Raw genomic sequence first — 18912 nt, 5'->3', positions numbered from 1 at the left:
GTGCCAGGGGCAAGGGATGGCATGGGTGCAGGCACACCCAGTCTGAGACACCAGGCAAGATCATTTGATTCTAAGCAATTGGTTTATTGATCATTACAGATTGTGTGTCTGGTTCCTCCTATTCTCTCCCCTCTCCCTTCCCCTTTGCCCAGCCATGATTCCCTACTCCCTGCCCCCCTTCTCACGCCTGATCCACAGTACAGATCCAGATCAAGATCAGGTTCATCATCACTCACATATGTCATGACATTTGTTTTTTTTTGCAGCAGTAGCAGTACAGTGTAATATGTATAATTACTACAGTACAATGCAAAAGTTTTAGGGACGCTAGCTATACAAATGTGCCTAAGACTTTTGCACAACAGTCTGTTTTGTTCCTTTATGTATTATATAAAGATAGCCCCACTATTAATGGAAAGTACCTGTCTACTTTCATAACAGTGTGTTGTGACAAAGACCTTTGGCCTGAAATGCTAATTCTGTTTCTTCTTCCTTTACGGTTGCTTGACCTGCTGTGAGCATCCAACATTTTCAGTTTTTTTTTTGTTTTATACTTTCAGTGTCTGCCATCCTGCTTTGATTTTCATCTACTCTTACACCTACTTCTATGCTTCTTAAAATACCCTTATCTGTCTTTTTTAATGAGATATGACCTGAAATTAATTGAAGTTGATGTCAAATATGATTCTGATTGAAAGGATAGACTCAAAGACTAAAATAATAGACTGGTTTAAATATCATTGCTGCATCTTAACTTCAGGGACCTGGATTTGATCCTCAACTCTGTGTGGAGTTTGCAAGTTCTTCCTGCAACCATGGTGTTCCCCATTAGGTTCTCGGTTTCCATAATCCAAATATGAGTTCATAGGTTAGTTGTCTACTGCAAACTTCCCAAAGTGTAAGTGGCAAAGGAATCAAAGGGAGGTTGATGGGCATGTGTGAGGGAGAGCAAATAGTCCTGTTGGGATTTCTTTGCTGAGAGCTAATATGCATCAAATGGGCCGAATGTCCTTTTACTGTGCCATAATGAGTATGTGAGTGATAGGTTGCTGATGTTACTGTTGGCATTTCTGAAAGCTTTATAATGTATACAGGATTTTGCTGAAGTATGAATACCTGACTTACGTGCAGCTTGTACATACACAATCCAGCTTTTAGGAAACTGGTGGATTGGATTTGCTGGATGCTGTTGGCTTCAGACATCCACTGCAGTGTGGTAACTCAATTTATGGCAATATTAGTATCTATTGCAGAATAATCAAAATGGTTAATTTAAATTCCCTGATTGGCCAATGATTTCATGCATCTTTATCGCTAGGTAGCCACATTTCCGACCTGTGAACTGTTTTGGCTATTGACTGTTGTTAGGAACAGATTGTTATCATAACGTGTGGAGATCTTCCTCTGTTTACTCTTTCTTTTGTCTTGATCTATTATGTCCTCTATTCATCTTCCTTTTTTGAGTGGTTTTGGACTGAATGTGTTTTTCCAGTTCCATTGGCTTTCTTCTCGCTCTTTCCTTCCCTCCCCCATCTCCACTCCCCTGTTTCCCCCCTGCACCCCTTCACCCCTCTCCTCCTCCCCTTCCTCTCCCCCTCTCCCCCCCCGCTCCCCCCCCCGCTCCCCCCCCCCCGCCGCATGTCTGTGCTTTTCCTTATTTCATTTTCCAGCTGCACGACTTGATTCTAAAACTGTGTCACAAATTGAAATAATTATTTTGGATTTTGATTTAATTTGTGATGTGAAGGATTAAAACACAAGTCCTGAGTTTGGGTTGAGAGAGGAAAAGAATGAAGCCATACAACCAGTGGAAATTCTAAGAGCGTATGTTTCATTGAACGAGCATACAAATTCATTTGTAGAACAGTTGTAGAGGTAGGAAGTGGGGGTGGGGAGGTGGTATGTTATCATATAGAACCATGAGATTCATTTTCTTGCAGGGATTCACAGTAAATAAAAGAACCACAATGGAATCAACAAATGACTGCACCGATCAGGACAGACGACCAATGTGCAAAATAAAACAAAAAGAAAAAAAATCATAAATAAATAAGCAATAAATATTAAGAACATGAGATGAAGAGTCCTTGACAGTGAGTCCATTTCAATGGGAACAGTTCAGTGATGGGTGAGTGAAGTTGAGGGATCCCCTCTGGGTCAAGAGCCTGATGGTTGGGGGTAATAACTGTTCCGGAACCTGGTGGCGTGATCCTGAAGCTCTGGTACCTTCTTCCTGATGACAGCAGTGAAAAGAGATCATGGCCTTGGATGGTGAGGGGAGGGATGTATAGAAATCAGTTTAAACATACTTGCATGATTTTTAAGAAAAGCATTTTGGAGATCCCAAGAATAAACAGTGAAGAACGTTAAACTACTTGGTAATGCAGCAGGTAAATTTGGTCAACCATAAGAGAATTTAGTGGTATAAAGACAAGTAGACATGAAAGGAATTATTACCTCATCTCAAGAATAGAAATTTACTTATAATTTTTAAATAATTTATATGCTAAGCTGAATCACATCCATAATATAATGAGATTGTGGCCAAGATGCCATAAAAGCTTACCCTCAATTATCCAAAAATGTGCAGCAGTCTAACATGCTTATATAGAGTATATTCTAAATGTGAATTTAAGAAGACATAATGCAGAAGAAGATGATGCATGAAATACATCAATAGGAAATAAAGTGGCAGACATGAGGTAGCCATAAAGCATGAAGACGAAGCATATTTAATATGCTATAGATGTGTATCATATAATGCACATTCATTTAACAAAGTTTGGAAAAAAAACAGAAAACCTTCAGCAAGTTATGCAGATTCTGATCATTAACCTGAAACCTAAACTCTAACCCCTCTCCCCATAGAGGCTTTGTGACTTGTTAAATAGTTTACGTGTGCTATGGTGAAGACCAGAGAAATTCATTTATTGATAATTGGATATATTGCTAGGATCTTGTGACATTGGAATGAGATTTTAGGTTCTTGGAATTCTCGGAGGGATTTCGTGGACCTGGAGTGCAGGTAAACGGGAAAATGATCCTAGAGTCTGGATGTATTTTAAAGGGAGCTCACCAAATATTGGAGCAGGACTTGGTAATATAGAAGCACAAGAAGAGATTTGAGGCATTTGTCATTCCTAGGATGTAATCAGTTTTGGTGACTGATGGAGTGGGGAGACTTTTAGGTGTATTAAGGAAAGATCTGTGATAAGTCTCTGGAAAATTTGGACCCTTTTCTTATGTTGGATGTCAGTGATAGGATTAATCTATATTTGGGAAAGCAGGAGTTGATCAGGGATCAATTCACTTTTTGTTATTGGTAAATTCAGATTATTTGATTATTTTTGAAAAATTAAACAACTACCGTAATGAGGGCAGTGTGTTTGATGTGGACATGGGCAGTAAAGTGGTACAAGCTTCCATTGATAAGAAACTCATGGGATCCAAGGCAAGTTGGCAAAGTAGATCCAAAGTTGGCTTGGTGATAGAGGTAGTGTGATGGCAGAGGGTGGCATTTGTGATTGAAAGTTTCAGTGAACGCTGCTAGATAGACCTGATATCAGAATCCCATAAGATTAGGAAATTGCTTTCTTAATAGAATGCGACGTCATCCTGGGAATGTCTAGCCCATGACTACTCTCTATGCAGAGTGAGCAGTCAAGAAAGGGAAACCAAATCAATAAGAATTGGATTTGATTCTGGACTCCTGGCTATCTTATTTGCATGATTCCTCTTTAGAATGAAAAACTCCTTAGGCAGTTCCAGCCTTGCAATATTTAGTGAGTTTGTTTAGGCCCTTTGGCCCAATTGATCCATGCTGACTACCAATCTATTACCATGTGCCCATAGATTAATACATCATGGAACTGCAGTCCTCAATCAAACATAAATTTGCTCTGCCTTACTCACAAACAGCTGTGCTTACTGACTGTTCTAATAATAGCTGACATATACTCATTTCTTTTTTAGGGCAGTAACACAAATGCATTACCTGGAATTGCCTGAATTGTTATTAAATATTAATCTAATATAGGGATGTTAAACATCATAAAGTGATTGGATAAGGAGTCAAAAGATGTATAGAACCAGTCTCCCCTCTCATTCTATTTTTAGTAATTGTTCTCATAAGTCTTGTGTGTTGTTGATGCCATTTATGGACAAATTTGACTTATGGACTTTCTCTCTGTGACAATGGAACTGGTTCATTTCCCGGAGACAAGCTGTCTATTAGGAGAAATTGCACTGGTACTTCAATACAGTAGAAACATAGAAAACCTACAGCACAATGCAGGTCCTTCAGCCCACAAGATTGTGCCGAACATGTCCTTACCTTAGAACTACCTAGGCTTACCCATTTTTCTAAACTCCAGGTATCTGTCCAGGAGTCTCTTAAAAGACCCTATCGTTTCCGCCTCCACCATCGCTGCCAGCAGCCCATTCCATGCACTCACCACTGCGTAAACAACTTACCCCTAACGTCTCCTCTGTACCTACTTCCAAGCACCTTAAAACTATGCCTCTCGCACTAGCCATTTCAACCCTGGGGAAAAGCCTCTGACTATCCACACGATCAGTGCCTCTCATTATCTTGTATACCTCCATCAAGTCACCTCTCATCTTCCGTTGCTCCAAGGAGAAAAGGCCAAGTTCACTCAACCTATTCTCATTGGGAATGCTCCCCAATCCAGGCAACATCCTTGTAAATCTCCTCTGCACCCTTTCTATGGTTTCCATGTCCTTCCTGTAGTGAGCTGACCGGAATTGAGCACAGTATTCCAAGTAGGGTCTGACCAGGGTCCTATGTCACTACATCATTATTTCTCGGCTCTTAAAGTCAGTCCCACGGTTGATGAAGGCCAATGCACCGCATGCCTTCTTAACCACAGAGTCAACCTGTGTAGCAGGTTTGAGAGTCCTGTGAACTCAGACCCAAGATCTCTCTGATCCTCCACACTGCCAAGAGTCTTGCCATTAATGCTATATTCTGCCATCATATTTGACCTACCAAAATGAACCACTTCACACTTATCTGGATTGAACTCCATCTGCCACGTCTCAGCCCAGTTTTGCATCCTAATTGTGAACAAGTAATATTCAAACCATGAATATAAAATCTTCTGTTCTTCTAAGTGAATGAGGTGTTACTTATACTTAAACAGAAGATAACATGCACTTAATTTCATGCAAAATACTTTGCATTTCTTTAAATGCTCTACTCTGCATAATAAATAGTTTGGAGAATAAATGTACAATAATGAATAATTCCACCTGCAATTTTCATTTGTTTAGCATCAATAGCAATTTCTTTAACTGACTACCTACTAAACTGTGGACTTCCTTCTTGCAGGCCTTGGCCAGTTTCTAATCCGCTATGTCATTTTCTGGATCAGTTTTAAAAATGTTTTGGTAGTGCCCATGCATGGTAATTCAGGACAGTACATAATAAAAGTTATGAACATCTTAGATAAGGCAGTTGAAATCGCAGTCAGCCAAAGAATTCATGTTTTAGGTGTGGAATAAATTTTTGATTCTTAACATCTGATTAGTACTGTATACAATCATGCTTTGCTGTTTGAGATTCTTCTGGTTCTAAAAATGTTTAAGTTAGAACAGGAAAAAACTCTATTCCAAGTAATGCATTATAAGTTGTCTTAACACGTTACTAATTGAAATTCTACTTCCATAACTTGTGTTAATTAGGATAACTGCCACTGGTGTAAATATTCCCCGAGCTCTAACTGCTAAATGCACTGAACAAACCGAAAGAATTAACCTTTTAAGCATTATGTTACATTCTTCTGTTCTCTAACATTATTTGTGGAACAAGATTGAAAAGAAAAAAATATATAGTGTGGAAGTCTTTCAATGATGGAAAATGAGCTGAAGCAGAATATCATGGGTGTAATTGTGCTGGCGCTGAATCCTTATCTAATGCATCCAGCAAATAGTAAGCTGCTATTGGTTGTTGAGTGCAGAATGTATAGGTCTGTACAAAAGTCTTAGGCATATACATAGAGCTAGGGTGCCTAAGACTTTTGCACCATACTATAGTAATACACTGCACTGTACTGCTGCCACAAAAATTACGAAGTTAATGATGTGTATGTGAGTGATGATAAACTTGATTTTTATATGGGTCCCTCTTGTGAACTGAGAGTGAGAAGGGGACAGGGAGAAGGAAATAGTGGTTGGGAAAAGGGGAGGGGAGCAGAGAGGGAGTGGCAAGCACCAGAGAGACATTCTGTAATGATCAATAAGCCGATAGTTTGAAATCGAATATCCTTGCCTGGTGCCTCAAGGCTGGGTGTGTTTGCACCCGTGCCACCCACAACCCTGGCACAGCTTCTCCGCCACCTATCCCACATGGTGCTTGCCAATCCCAACACCCTTTGCTTCCACCATTTACAAACTCGCTGTCTGCTCCATGCTGTGCAAAAGTCGTAGGCACCCTAGCTATCAATATGTACCTAAGACTTTTGCAGAGGACTGTAGTTCCTTGCTTTGTTTGCATAATTGTTTGAAGGCCAATAGAACTAGATGCAGAATGCTGAATACTTTTAAAACTAATTTCAGGGATAATTTTATTAATACTGGCCTTGAGATAATCAGAAACTACTAATTATGTCGGGTAAAACTGTTTAACCTTCTTATGGCATGTGTATTTAGATTCATATTTAACTGAGACCCAGTTAATTCCGAGTAAATGGATCTGCATTGTCAGCTAAAAAGAAATGATATTAGAACAGTTGGTTAATCACAACTAATGTGCAAGATTAAGGCAAAGATGAAGTTATAAATTTACTTATGTTGCCACAGCTTCTTGCAATTAATATAATTAATAAATTTGTAAATCCTCAAAGTAAAATCAGTATGGTTGCTGCTATTTCAGACGGACCCAGGACATACATCATTGGTAAGATAACTGTGGGAAGAAAGTTTGGATTTAATGGTTAGCTAAACCATGTCCTTGTAATAGCTCACATTTGGATGGAGAAAACGCCATACATTGGAGATACCGTAATTAGAAAGGAAAGACTGAATTGATAAAGCAGATTTACTTGGTAGTCTAGAAATAGAGGACGATCAATCCAAAACTGGATCTATCCGGATGTTTCTGAATGTCTCGAATCAAAAATGTACAAGTTAGGGAAACAATTTAAAATAATTAATATTTTAAAAGAGAGCTAATTTGTAAATAAACATAACAAATTCAAAAAATGTAATTTATTGATATACTTTGTCGTTAATTAACTATAATAAATTATTTTGCAACAATAATTGTTTCTAATGTTTAATTGCTCCACAATCCTAGTTAACATGTACATTTTCCCACAGTATGTGGATATAGAATTCTATCTCTGATAGATCCATTTATGTCTGATTTTTTAAATAACACGATGTGTTGACTACTTCACTAATTTAATTTCTGCAATTATTTGTTGAATCTAAATGCTGCCATTTATATCAGCCAGGATAGGGCATATTATGTGAAGTGTTAGCATTGAACACCAATCAAGAAAATATCCTTTTCATTATTCAGCTTTTGGAGATCATTCAGCATTGGTAGCTTCATCATATATTACAATTAGTGTTTTTATATTTAATTTGTTACACCAGTTCAATTGTATTCAGTTTATTATAAAGCAGTTTGATCTACTTCGAGCTTGTGTATTTGTTTATTTTCTTATGGCAAGACTGATTATTTTCTTCGTATGTTACTTGTTTATAATAAATTCATTGGAAGAGAAATTTATTTTTTTTAAAAATAAATATTGCATCTTATTTCATCTTCAGGAAGTAATGTGTGAAAAACAGCATTTGGAGCTTAGTGTTAGGGTTTGGAGTGTATAGAGAAGGTCTTTGATGGATATTGAGGCACTTCCTGTGTACACTGTGGGAAACTATCTGATAATACTAAACCAGTAAAATATATATCAAAACTGTAAACTAATTCTAGTGCAGCTAATCTTCCTGTTTACCATGTGTATAACTTCAAGTAATTGGACATTTTTTCATATGCAAAAGCAGTTCTGTTTTGCATAAGTTTTTTTGTGGCAGTTAACTCAGTTATTGTTATAATACTTTCCTGGAAGAAAACTGTTCACGATGATCATGACCTTAGTATTGGATTTAATTTTTCTTGGGATTATTTTCTCTGTAACATTCAGATACTTTAGTTCCAAGTGATTTTATTTAAACAAGCTAAGCAGCCAATCACATTGTAAACTCGCCAGATTGTCAACTGGAAAATATCAAGTAGTTTTATCATTCAATTTACTTTTGGTAAACAAATTAAAGAAAAACTGATCTAGCCATGAAGAAATAAAACAGAAAATGAGATAATCCCAAACTTATTAAAAAGTAATTGAAATCAATGGAGTTTTATTCATGAAATGGGAGAATATTGATATTACCTACATTAAGTGATTTGCTCAAGGTCAGAGAGGTTGTTTAGCAAAGATTATGACAGTGTGGTTTTAAAACTCAGTCAGTCACATATCATTCAACATTTTAAAGGGTTTTTAATGACAAGAAGAAAACATAATTAGCATGACCTTTAAGTTTATTTAAGTGATTTCAAATGCTTTTAACCTGCAATGATGCAGTGTGTAGAAAGGACTGATAACAGGCTCTGAATTTCCATGTTTAATCAGGCATATGCAAACCCGGTAGAAGTTGCTGTTAATCTCACTGTGTAACAAAGGCAAATATTGACAGTTTCATCATTGTTAGGATTGTAAAATTCAGATCATTATTCAGGTTATTCGTTATGTGGAGATTAAAAGCTAAATATATTCTTTAAGAGTCCAAGTACAAATTTCTGGTGGATTTAACTATGGTTGTCATGACAGTGTTGAGATATGAATGAAGCCGTGCAGGAAAGGAAACAAAAATATAACATTTTGGCTTGTTCATACTAAACAATTTCAGTTTCACTTGACGATTGAAAGATGTTAATGCATTTTTTAGAACTATTGATGCCAATTTGAAATGTAGTAACTAAAAAAAGTTTAGTATTTTATAGAACACATCTGTATCCATTCATATTAGTTCTATACAGAAACAAGTGTTATGTTAATTCTGTGGATTTTGCTAACATTCAAGACTGAATTACTTTTGTAAGCTTTAATGATACTTGCAAATAATCAATGTTAACGTTTTTGATCTCATGAAGCATTTAATATATCTCTTAAATACTATTATGTTCTGCATCTTAAGTTATAGCACTAACTAGTTAGTGGTTTTCTGTTTATATTCTGCCTGCTGTACTTGTATAAAGTTTCGGATAATTTCAGCTTGGAACTGGAAACATATTGATAACAAGTTAAAACTCAAGATTATTAGCCAAGGAGCATTTAGTTTCCTGGCATACTTGCAAAAATCAAACTGCTGGAGGAATTCAGTGAGTCAGGAAGTGTCTAAATAGGGAAATGGATAAGCTAGGTTTTGAACTCTCTTGTGTTTTCCTTGTACGCTTTTCCTGGTATGTGCAACAAATTCCCCATTGGTGCATTAATACAAACTTTTGAAGCATAAAGATGCAGTCTACACTGTCCATTCCTCACTATACTCTTAAGTGAGTTTCTTCAATTAGGATGCAGTTTTACAGTTATGCAGCACCAAAAACAGGCCATTTTGCCCACCACTGTCATGTCCTTGCAACTGATTTATATCATTTTGTGGCCTGATCAATCAACAATACCACACATCTCTTATGTCATCGGCAAACTTAAAAATCATACCCCCTTGTAATGGGCTGAGTTGATCAGACCCAAAAGATCCAAACCAATTAAAGTTTCCAGGAGATGTGGAAATAAGTGTACAGGCATGACAAAGTAACTTACACATAATTTATTATCATGAAGCAGAAAGCATAAATAAACCACACATAATTCCATGTAGCAAGTTACACAAGTTTTAGTGCTCACGATTTGTAGTCTCACTTGATTGTTGCTGTTGTCGGGGAATTTGATTACCGTTGTTGTCGGAACTCTGAATTCCGACTTGTGAAATCACCATCCTTCAGTCTAGGTGAAGTCCCGTGAACTGAGTGAAAGTTACCTCAATAAATAGGGTTCAATCCACAAGCACAGTGAGACACACAGAGACAGACAAACTGTTTGGTTTTTTGTTCTCGTGCTACTAACTCAGTTTCAATAGGTGCATTTAATGTCAGAGAAATGTACACAAAATACATTCTAAAATTCTTCTACTTCGCAAGCATCCACAAAAACAGGAGTGCCCCAAAGAGTGAACGACAGCAAATGTTAGAATCCCAAAGCTCCCCCCCCCACACATAAGCAACAACAAAGCAACGATTCCTCCCCCACTGAGCACTCAAGCGTGCAGCAAAGCATCAATAAAGACAGAGACTTGCAGTACCCCAAAGACTGCTCGTTCACCCGGTAATTCGACATACCGCTGTCTGTCTCCTTCTCCCTCTCCCTCTCCCCCCTCCCCCTCCCCTCCCTAATAAGGGAAAAAGACGTGTCCCCATTTCACAACGTAACGGGAGACATAACAGAACAACTCACCGATTTATGATATTAACAGTCTGTGCTCTGTGCCCAAAGAACTCGGGTCTCTGAGCACACAGACAGCAGCCAGTTCGCTGCTTTCGATCTTCCGTCTCCCACGACGCACCAGCCTCGAGTCTGCCCACCTCCAGAGCCATGAAGATCCGGCACCCTGAAGGCGTGATAAATCTTCCAGGCTGCATTTCGAGAAGCGGCCGGTTGTGAAACCCCGAGAGTGGGTCCCATTCCCACAACAAACCGAACTCAGCATGTAACTCCAGGTCAGGGTCTTCAAAAGAACCCTGAAAGGGAGAAATAGAGATGTTATAGTTCCACAAGCATTGAGAAACAGATGAACTCTGGTCTTTTGTTCTCATGCTACTGATGCCTTGAGGCCAGTAAATACTGTGGCTGCTATCAGCAAACATTTAACAAACCTAAGGTGTTTAACCTTGACACCTTCCTTGCTGTGAGCTCATAAAGAATTCAAGTGTCAGAATTTCATCTAATATTTTACAAAATTTCGCATACCACATCTCTGCTCCATTCACTTCCATGAGATTAAGACCACAAACAAAGAAGGTGCCAGCATTGATCTCTGCAGTATGCAAGCAGACATAGAGTTCCAATCAGAAAAGCACTACCCTCCACCTCCTGTCACCAGGCAAATTTTGTATCTAATTAGCCAGTGTAATTTGGGTCCCATGTACCTTAATCTTCTGGAGCAGCCTACCACATGGGACCTTATGAAAGTCCATCATCCTAGCTTCATCAAACTACTTTACCTCCACAAAACACCCAGCCAAATCAGTGGGACAGGTTTTTCTGAAGTCACACTGATTATCTCTTAATCCTTTCCATTTGTACATAAAATCTGTACCTACAACTGACATAACGAATCAGCATGATTTCTGATTTACCTCAAATTTACAACTAACATGAAATTTCATAGACCAATGAGTGGAATTTGGATGGAGGCTATAAAAAAGTAAAAGAAAAGATGGGGTTTGGTAAAATACAGTAAGTATAGAATGAACCAACTCCTCTGTGCGAAAGGTTTTGTTGAGGAGATTGACAATTTAACAAAGCCATCAGCTTTCCCAAGATTTAATGGTGCTCAGTTGTTATGACCCTGATGAGAAAAGGGAAGGACGGCTATATTCCAAACAAACACCTGCATATGCATTGTGTACAATAGTAGGGGTTACCATGGCAGCAAGACAGATAATGACAAGTGAAGGATCAGTAGAGATCAGCTGGGTTAAGTTGGCAAGGATAGCAAACAAATCGAGGGAGTAAATGTCATTTTTCTGCGCAAAATCTGCTCTTTGTATCCTTCAACAGCCTTCCTGTTCATGTTCTAGTTAATATACAGCCAACAGTAATGAGGTATTCAGGCATTGAAATGAAAATGAGGATACACAGTTCATCATGAAATATACTTACTACTTTTGAAGATCAAATGCAAACCCACTGTGCATTCCTCTGATAAAGATAGGGCATAGGAAGGCCTTGATACTGCATTAATATTAGAAAACATTTTTTATAGCAGGAACTATTGATGAGGGACATGTCAGATAAAAGTTTATGTGCTAGGTAGTATATTTAAAAATAGAATAGGAAAAATATTTTAAGTTACTGTTAAATAACAAACATTTGAAATCTCATAACACTTATTGAAAAAAGTAGTTCAACAAATACACAATATATGTCGGTGATATTAAACCTGATTCTGAGAAGTATTAAATTTACGCAATTCTCCAGGTATTATTCAGTTGTCAAATCTGACCACAAAAGTTCAGTTGAAGGCTGTTTGGAATGCAAATAAAAATGTGTTTTTGAGTTATTTTCAAATTTTAAAAAACCATCCTGCGTCTTTGTATTTCAAATGAAGAATATAAAGTAAAGGATAAATGTCAAAATTATGACAGTGGTAATAATATTTGAAGCGTGACACAAGTGAAGGACAGAAATTGTGTTTGTTTACCTCGGCCAGTAATTCTTTCTAATACAATGGTCTGAAACTTGTAGTCATTGGTGAAGCAATTTTCTGCTGCTGACTTCAATGAAAGCTTCCAACCTCGTTAGGAAGAGGTTCCCCTTTTATGACGTGTGCTGCTGAAAGCCATCAGTTCAGAGGGAAACTGACTAATAGCAGTCATAAAGTTGACTGAGAAATTTATGACACTACAAAATACTAATGGGGTAACCAAACTAGGATGGAAAAGGCAAACTCTTTAAACAACCTACTAAATATTTTAGAGAGTGGATATAAATAATGGAACCTTCATATTCAACATAAAAGTTAAAATGTCAGTACTAAACTTCTTTATATTTTTAATTTTAAAATCCATTTGATCAGAATTTTCTGTTTGCAACAAATTTAGCACACTCTCCACTCATCTACTCACTAGTTCTCTGCAGTACTTAGCAGTACGTTCCTCAATAAAACCAACTTCAACTCTGTCAGCAAAGGTAATTTATGATTCAGTCCTTCTTAATATAAATGCCATCATCTGGCAGGACTGCACTGTCAGACATGATGAAAAATCTTGGACATTTTTTCAAACTGCACCCAGCTTAATGTTTTTAAAAATGTGTTTGTAAATATTCAAAAAATTATTAACAATTAATCAAACTATTTTAACTATTTAAAAATAGTAAAAATTCTTCATTGAAAAACTTGAAAAATATCTTTTTTATTAGTTAGTTATTTCAAAAGATGTATTTGGTCCAAAGCACATCTTTCTTTTCCAAAAAAGCCTATCTTCTCCATCAAAGTTAACAGAGTGCATGAGTGGAGGCAGGTGCCGAATATAGTCAAAAGAAAAACAATTCCCACAAAATTTGGGGTTGCTTTATTCAATTGAGAGTCCCAAACTTGTGACTCCTAGGATGGATAGTATGTGAAAGCAGTTCTTAAAAATAGTCTTTTTGGCACAAAGTAAAGAAGTTGTATTCTTAACCACTGCACCATTTTGAAGCATTGTTTACTCTTTCTTAGTAATTGATCTGAAGGACTTTTTTTATTTTTGAAAAAAGTGCCAAGACTATTTTGCATGCAGGCTCTGATAACTGTCAGATGCATTTTGGCGATTGGCAATTTGCATTTGAATTAGAAGTATATTCTGACTATTCCAAAAGATTGCCTCACCTGTTTTAGGAGGCTACAGCTAAAAAGTTTATCCAGCCCAGCTTTTCTTAAAGACTGTCCCTTTCCCTGGACAGGTGTTTCCCGATCCACTGAATTCCTCCAACAGCTCATTATTTTGCTCATTCACACCGTCTTGAAGAACACATGAGATAGCTTATTGAAAATACCACGGTAATGCCCAGCGTCTTGATCAGTATATACCTAGGCAGGACCACAAACCACATTTTACCACATTTTTAATCTATCACTTTATTAGGAGTGGTGAAATGCGAGTTAATTTTTACAAAGGGATTTGGCTGAATCAGAACTGATTATCCAGAGATTTATTTTCAATCTGTTTTCAGAACAAGTGCAGTCAAGGTTCTAAGCTCCGCTCATTCAGCAGAGCATTTTGGTATGGATGGCAAGTGAATTTTTGATAATGCATCCTAGTCCTCATTATAGTCATTTGAATCCACAAGAACATTTCAACACTTAATGCTAGTTGTTTTCTTGGATCTAGTTTTCAATATCTTACTACTGAGGCCAAAGGCAAGGTTGTCTATTATCAGAAATGGGGGTGTAAAGATGACGCTGGTACCAAATTGTGAGCAGAAGTTGTGAAGTTCTGTTATAAAACTGTACACTTACAGAGAATAGCTCACTCATGTGTTTATTACAACAAAAGTAACTGTCCCGTTGTATTAAAACAAAACTTCTACAAAAGGTGGTGGATACGGCCCAGTCCCTCACAGGACAAGATCTCCACACTATCGAACACATCTATAAGGAGTGCTGCCACAAGAAAGCATTCTCCACCATCCAAGCCATGCTGCTGTCATTGGGAAGGAGGCAGATGAGCCTTAAGGCCCATACTATCAGGTTCAGGAACTGTTATTGCCCTTCAGCCAACACTGAACTGATCAGTGAACACAATCTATGGACTCTACAACTCATGTTTTTGTTATTATGTATGTGCGCATTTATCTGTCTGTCTACTAATGTATTTGTACAGTTTGTCTTATTTTGAACATTGGTTGCTTGTCATTATTTGTATTTTTTCATTGATTTTTTGATATTTATTTGTGAGTGCCTGCAGGTAAAGGAATCTCAGGCACTTCTGTTGGACTAAATACATGAAGTAACTAGTAAATGCATTAGATAACTAGGTAGGAATTGGTCAAGAAATTGCTTGATAAAACCACAAAGTTATGAGCACTCTACCAATTGACATTATGAAGTATTCACAGCATATGGTAAAAACTGAAAGGCAAATGTTCCTTTTTTTTATTTCCTTGGTGGCTGATTCTGTTCAAAAGTGACTGTTTGGCATTTTAATGGTTCAGTGCTTTCTATTCATGACCAGATTCAGACTCCAGTGGAGTTTTACTGAATAAAAATGCCTTTACTACCATATCTCATCAATAATTCACTGGATCTCTGACTTAAAGCTTAATTTAATCTACCTTTTTCATTTGCCCCTATTGTGATCTTCAAAAGAACATTTAAGAACACTTATTTGCATTTCCTTTAAAATTTAATTTTCGTAGTTTCTTGGTGGTACTAGAGTATTGTTTTTTAAAAATAAATGTTTACTTATGTTTTCCATATGATAAACTGTAGCTGAGTTTCATTAATTTGCATTTTTATCCATTAAGTCCCAAAACACAAAAGAACTGGAGATTTTAATAAAGGCTGCCAAATATGTTTAACAAGCTTAGTTCACCTTTGGCTCAAAGGTGTCTCTGTTTTGGTTAGATGAAATCAACTTAAAGGAAGCGGTTCAAATTATAATTAAATTGAACTAATATACTTTGCAACTCATTTAATAGGTTAATCACTGTATAACATTTATGAGTAGTGTACTTGAAGTTACCTGTGATTTTCAGGATTTTGTTTTCAGAAAACGTTTTGCTTGCTTTGCACCTGACATTTTTAAGTACTTCAAAGGCTCATTTATTATCAAAGGATACAACTCTGAAATTCTCCTTCTCCAGATAGCCACAAAAACCAAGAAAGAAAAGAACAGCAGCACAATCATCAACCCCCAAGTCCCTCCTCCCAGCATAAAAACTGAACAAAAATGAAACAAGCACATCAACCCCCAAAGCCCCTTTTCCCACACACACAAAAGAATCAAGGTTTGGGTGAAAAATGCTGAAGACTGATAAAAAAAAATCTAGAGACCAAGTCCATATCCAAACCTCAGAAAATCTGGGTAACAATCTCTTCTGGACAGGTTCTCCCCTGTCCAGCAGCATAGTGATCCCACCAACAATCAAAAGGCAGTCTCCTGTCTCCAGCAGAAGACAATCCCACAAGCCATCAAAATGCAGTCACTTCTCTCTGGTAGTAGAGTGATCCCACCTGCGATCAAAAGGCAGTTTCACCCTCTGGTGTCAGAGAAATCCCACCAGTGATCAACAGGTAGATGGCCGGTGCTCACCTTCTGCATTTGCCTTAATGTTTGAATCTTCCTCGTCGCTTTATCAATTAAATGGTCAAATGGCTCATGATCCGTCCTGCTGCCTTCTCGTCACGAGGTTTGTGCACGCTACCTGTCTCCCAGAATCCTCAGAGACGGCAGAGTGCTGAAACATCCGAACGATCTGCAACTGTAAATCAGATTCCCAACAGTTCCAAAATCACGCTCAAGATGAAAATCAAACGAAAAAGACATAAATGAAGTGAAATATATGGTTTCATGGTCTATCCAGTAGATGTTGATCGTGGGGTCGTTGTACTCGTGTGCCACCTTGACTGGAATCAGGACTGGAAAAATGAACAATTAAGATTCGTTTGAAAGTTATTTGATGATATTATAGGATCTCTGAATTTTAGTGAAGTTAGTACAAATGTTCATACTTTGTAGAGTGAGTCTGAAAATGTATTTTGCAAAATGAAAAACAATGCTTTATTCATTGTTTCAATTCTAAGTGTCCTATTTAAGAACTATTTAAGAACAAATGTCCTTGTTGTGTATGTAGTATTTAAGTAATATTTGAGTGATCTTTTTTGTGTGTATGTATTTATATAGGCTGATTAAGCATTCTTGTTTGTTTAAATAATTCATTACAGGTTATTTGTATAAATACGTGAATTGCGTACATCATCAAGTTACCACACGGTACGTGCACTCCTCACTTAGAGTAAACACAAAGTTAGACCCACATTCCAGGAATCCATGTTTTCCTTTGAATTAGTTTAATGTTTGAGGTTATAAAATGTAACATTGGCAATGAGGTATTTTTAAAATGAACCTGAGATTGCAAGCGCAGTGAGGAACAGCGGAACAGCAGATGTGTTCACTGGAAGGGAAGACACAATTGAGTTTTTAATAAAGGACTGAAAATGGAACAATTCATGAGTTTATAAAGAGTTGCCAGGTGGTAATAATCATAAAAATATTCAGAATTGGCTGGCTACATCGGAAGGATTGACATGTTTGATTACATAACGAATAAATGGCTCATGTATACTGAGCTGATTCAAAAATATTTTGAAGCAAATGAAATAGCCAATGAGAAACAAATAACACACACACAATGCTGGAGGAACTTAACAAACCAGGCAGCATTTATGGAAAAGAGTAAACAGTCGATGTTTCAGGTCGAGACCAGGTCTTGACCTGAAACATCGACAGTTTTCTCTTTTCCATAGATGCTGCCTGACTTCTAAGTTCCTCCGGCATTTTGTGTGTGTTGCTTGGATTTCCAGGATCTGCAGATTTTCTCTAATAATGAGAAACAAGTATCAATTTTGCTGAGTTCATTGAGTTTAAAGGCATACAGTTTGCTTCAAAGTTTAGCTGCTTCAACCAAACAGCAGAAATGAGATTTGTTGATATTGTCAAGGTAATGCAGAAACATTTAGAATCAAAGCCATTGTTGATTGAAGAACACTTCAGGGCTTCCTAGGTGAAATCAAAAAGAAACGGAGTCCATTTTCGCATATGTGGTTAAATTGAAGAGATTGCCTAAGCATTGTCAGTTCTGTAATGGGCTTAATGATGCACTAAGAGATCATTTAGAAAGCATTCAAAAATGGCTTCTAACTGAAGCACAACTTACACTTAAGGGAGCAGTTGAAATTGTTGTTTCAATGGAAACTGCACACAGAAAAACAATTGAGTTGCAGTCAGGAAAGAAAGTGAGTGTGAACAAATTGTAATATCTAAACAGAAACCACTCTGGCAGAACAAATTGTGTTACTGTTATGGCAGAGTTTGTATTCACCAAACAAATGCAGGTTTAAAGGTGAAGCTTGTGGAAAATGCAACAAAGTAGGACACATACAAAGTGTGTGCTGTGCAGACAAAAACAAATGATCTGCACAAGGAAGAGAAAAAGCTAAAAAGAAAAGTTGCAGTTTCAAAAAGAGCACTAATCTGCATGTGGTTGATGAAAAATCTGATAATGATGAGAGTGATACAGGACTGTGCAGCCTTGAAATTCAACATTAACAATAGACAAGGAATATGGCTTACACTAGAAGTGAATGGCAAATTAATTAAAATGGAATTAGACACTGGTTCAGCTATTTCAATCATTCCACAAAATGTGTTTGAGAGGTATTTCAAAGATACTGAACTGAACCCTGTAGATATTCAACAAAGAGCTTTTACTGGAGAAAAGCTAACTCCTGTGGGAATGACATCCATAACAGTGAAATGCAATGACCAACAAGCCACATTGAGCTTGTATGTGGTAAAAACAGTAGGACCAGCATTGAGGTTGTGTGATCTGCTGAGATAACTACAACTTGATTGGAGATCCATCCACCAATTGCTTGCAACATTTCTTGCAATGAAGCCAATTGAAAGTGAATTAAGAAAGGTATTGGATGATGCCACTTCATAAAATCTCAGAATCAATTCCTACAACCACCATGGAGGAACCTAAGATTGTTTTTCAGCCACAAGTCTCACCTGTCCATGCTGAACACCATGAACCATTGCCCAACAGGGGACAAGCAAGTGTTGGTGCCACGCTCTGTGTTTCTGGTTGGAAAGCATATTGGACCAAAGAAGGACCATACTGTTCAGAGAAATCATGAAAGTTATGAAAACTGTGGTCGGACTGCAACTGTTTTTGTGGGCAACATTTCTGAGAAAGTTTCTGAATTGTTAATCAGGCAGCTACTTGCGAAATGTGACTTCGTTGTAAGCTGGGAGAGAGTTCAAGGAGCTTCATGAAAGTTGCAAGCAATCAGCTTTTGTGAGTGTAAAGAAGCAGAATTTATTCTGCATGCATTACGATT

At 37.3% G+C, this 18912-nt stretch overlaps 1 protein-coding gene and 1 long non-coding RNA gene across 17 annotated transcripts in view; one reads left to right on the top strand and one right to left on the bottom strand.

Moving 5' to 3' along the window:
* The window catches only part of cdkal1 (CDK5 regulatory subunit associated protein 1-like 1), a 509606-nt gene that overhangs the window by 186569 nt on the left and 304125 nt on the right, over positions 1 to 18912 (top strand). The gene's annotated exons all lie outside the window — the stretch shown is intronic.
* Positions 9850 to 18912, bottom strand: part of LOC132378509 (uncharacterized) — a 63935-nt gene continuing 54872 nt past the window's right edge. For 8 of the 13 annotated variants that reach the window (XR_009507070.1, XR_009507067.1, XR_009507074.1 and 5 more), the window contains 3 exons: positions 16100 to 16268; positions 10539 to 13875; positions 9850 to 10050 (listed from right to left, as the gene is read on the bottom strand). This is a non-coding gene — a long non-coding RNA (uncharacterized LOC132378509). Of the gene's footprint in view, positions 10051 to 10538; positions 13876 to 16099; positions 16426 to 16913; positions 16962 to 18912 lie in introns of all 13 variants that reach the window. The other 5 variants (XR_009507077.1, XR_009507069.1, XR_009507068.1 and 2 more) reach the window with 5 other exon arrangements.

The sequence above is a fragment of the Hypanus sabinus genome, chromosome 20, assembly GCF_030144855.1.
Source record: "Hypanus sabinus isolate sHypSab1 chromosome 20, sHypSab1.hap1, whole genome shotgun sequence".
NCBI lineage: Eukaryota > Metazoa > Chordata > Chondrichthyes > Myliobatiformes > Dasyatidae > Hypanus > Hypanus sabinus.
Note: the sequence above shows the minus strand (reverse complement) of the source record. Positions and strands in the feature narration are given on the sequence as shown.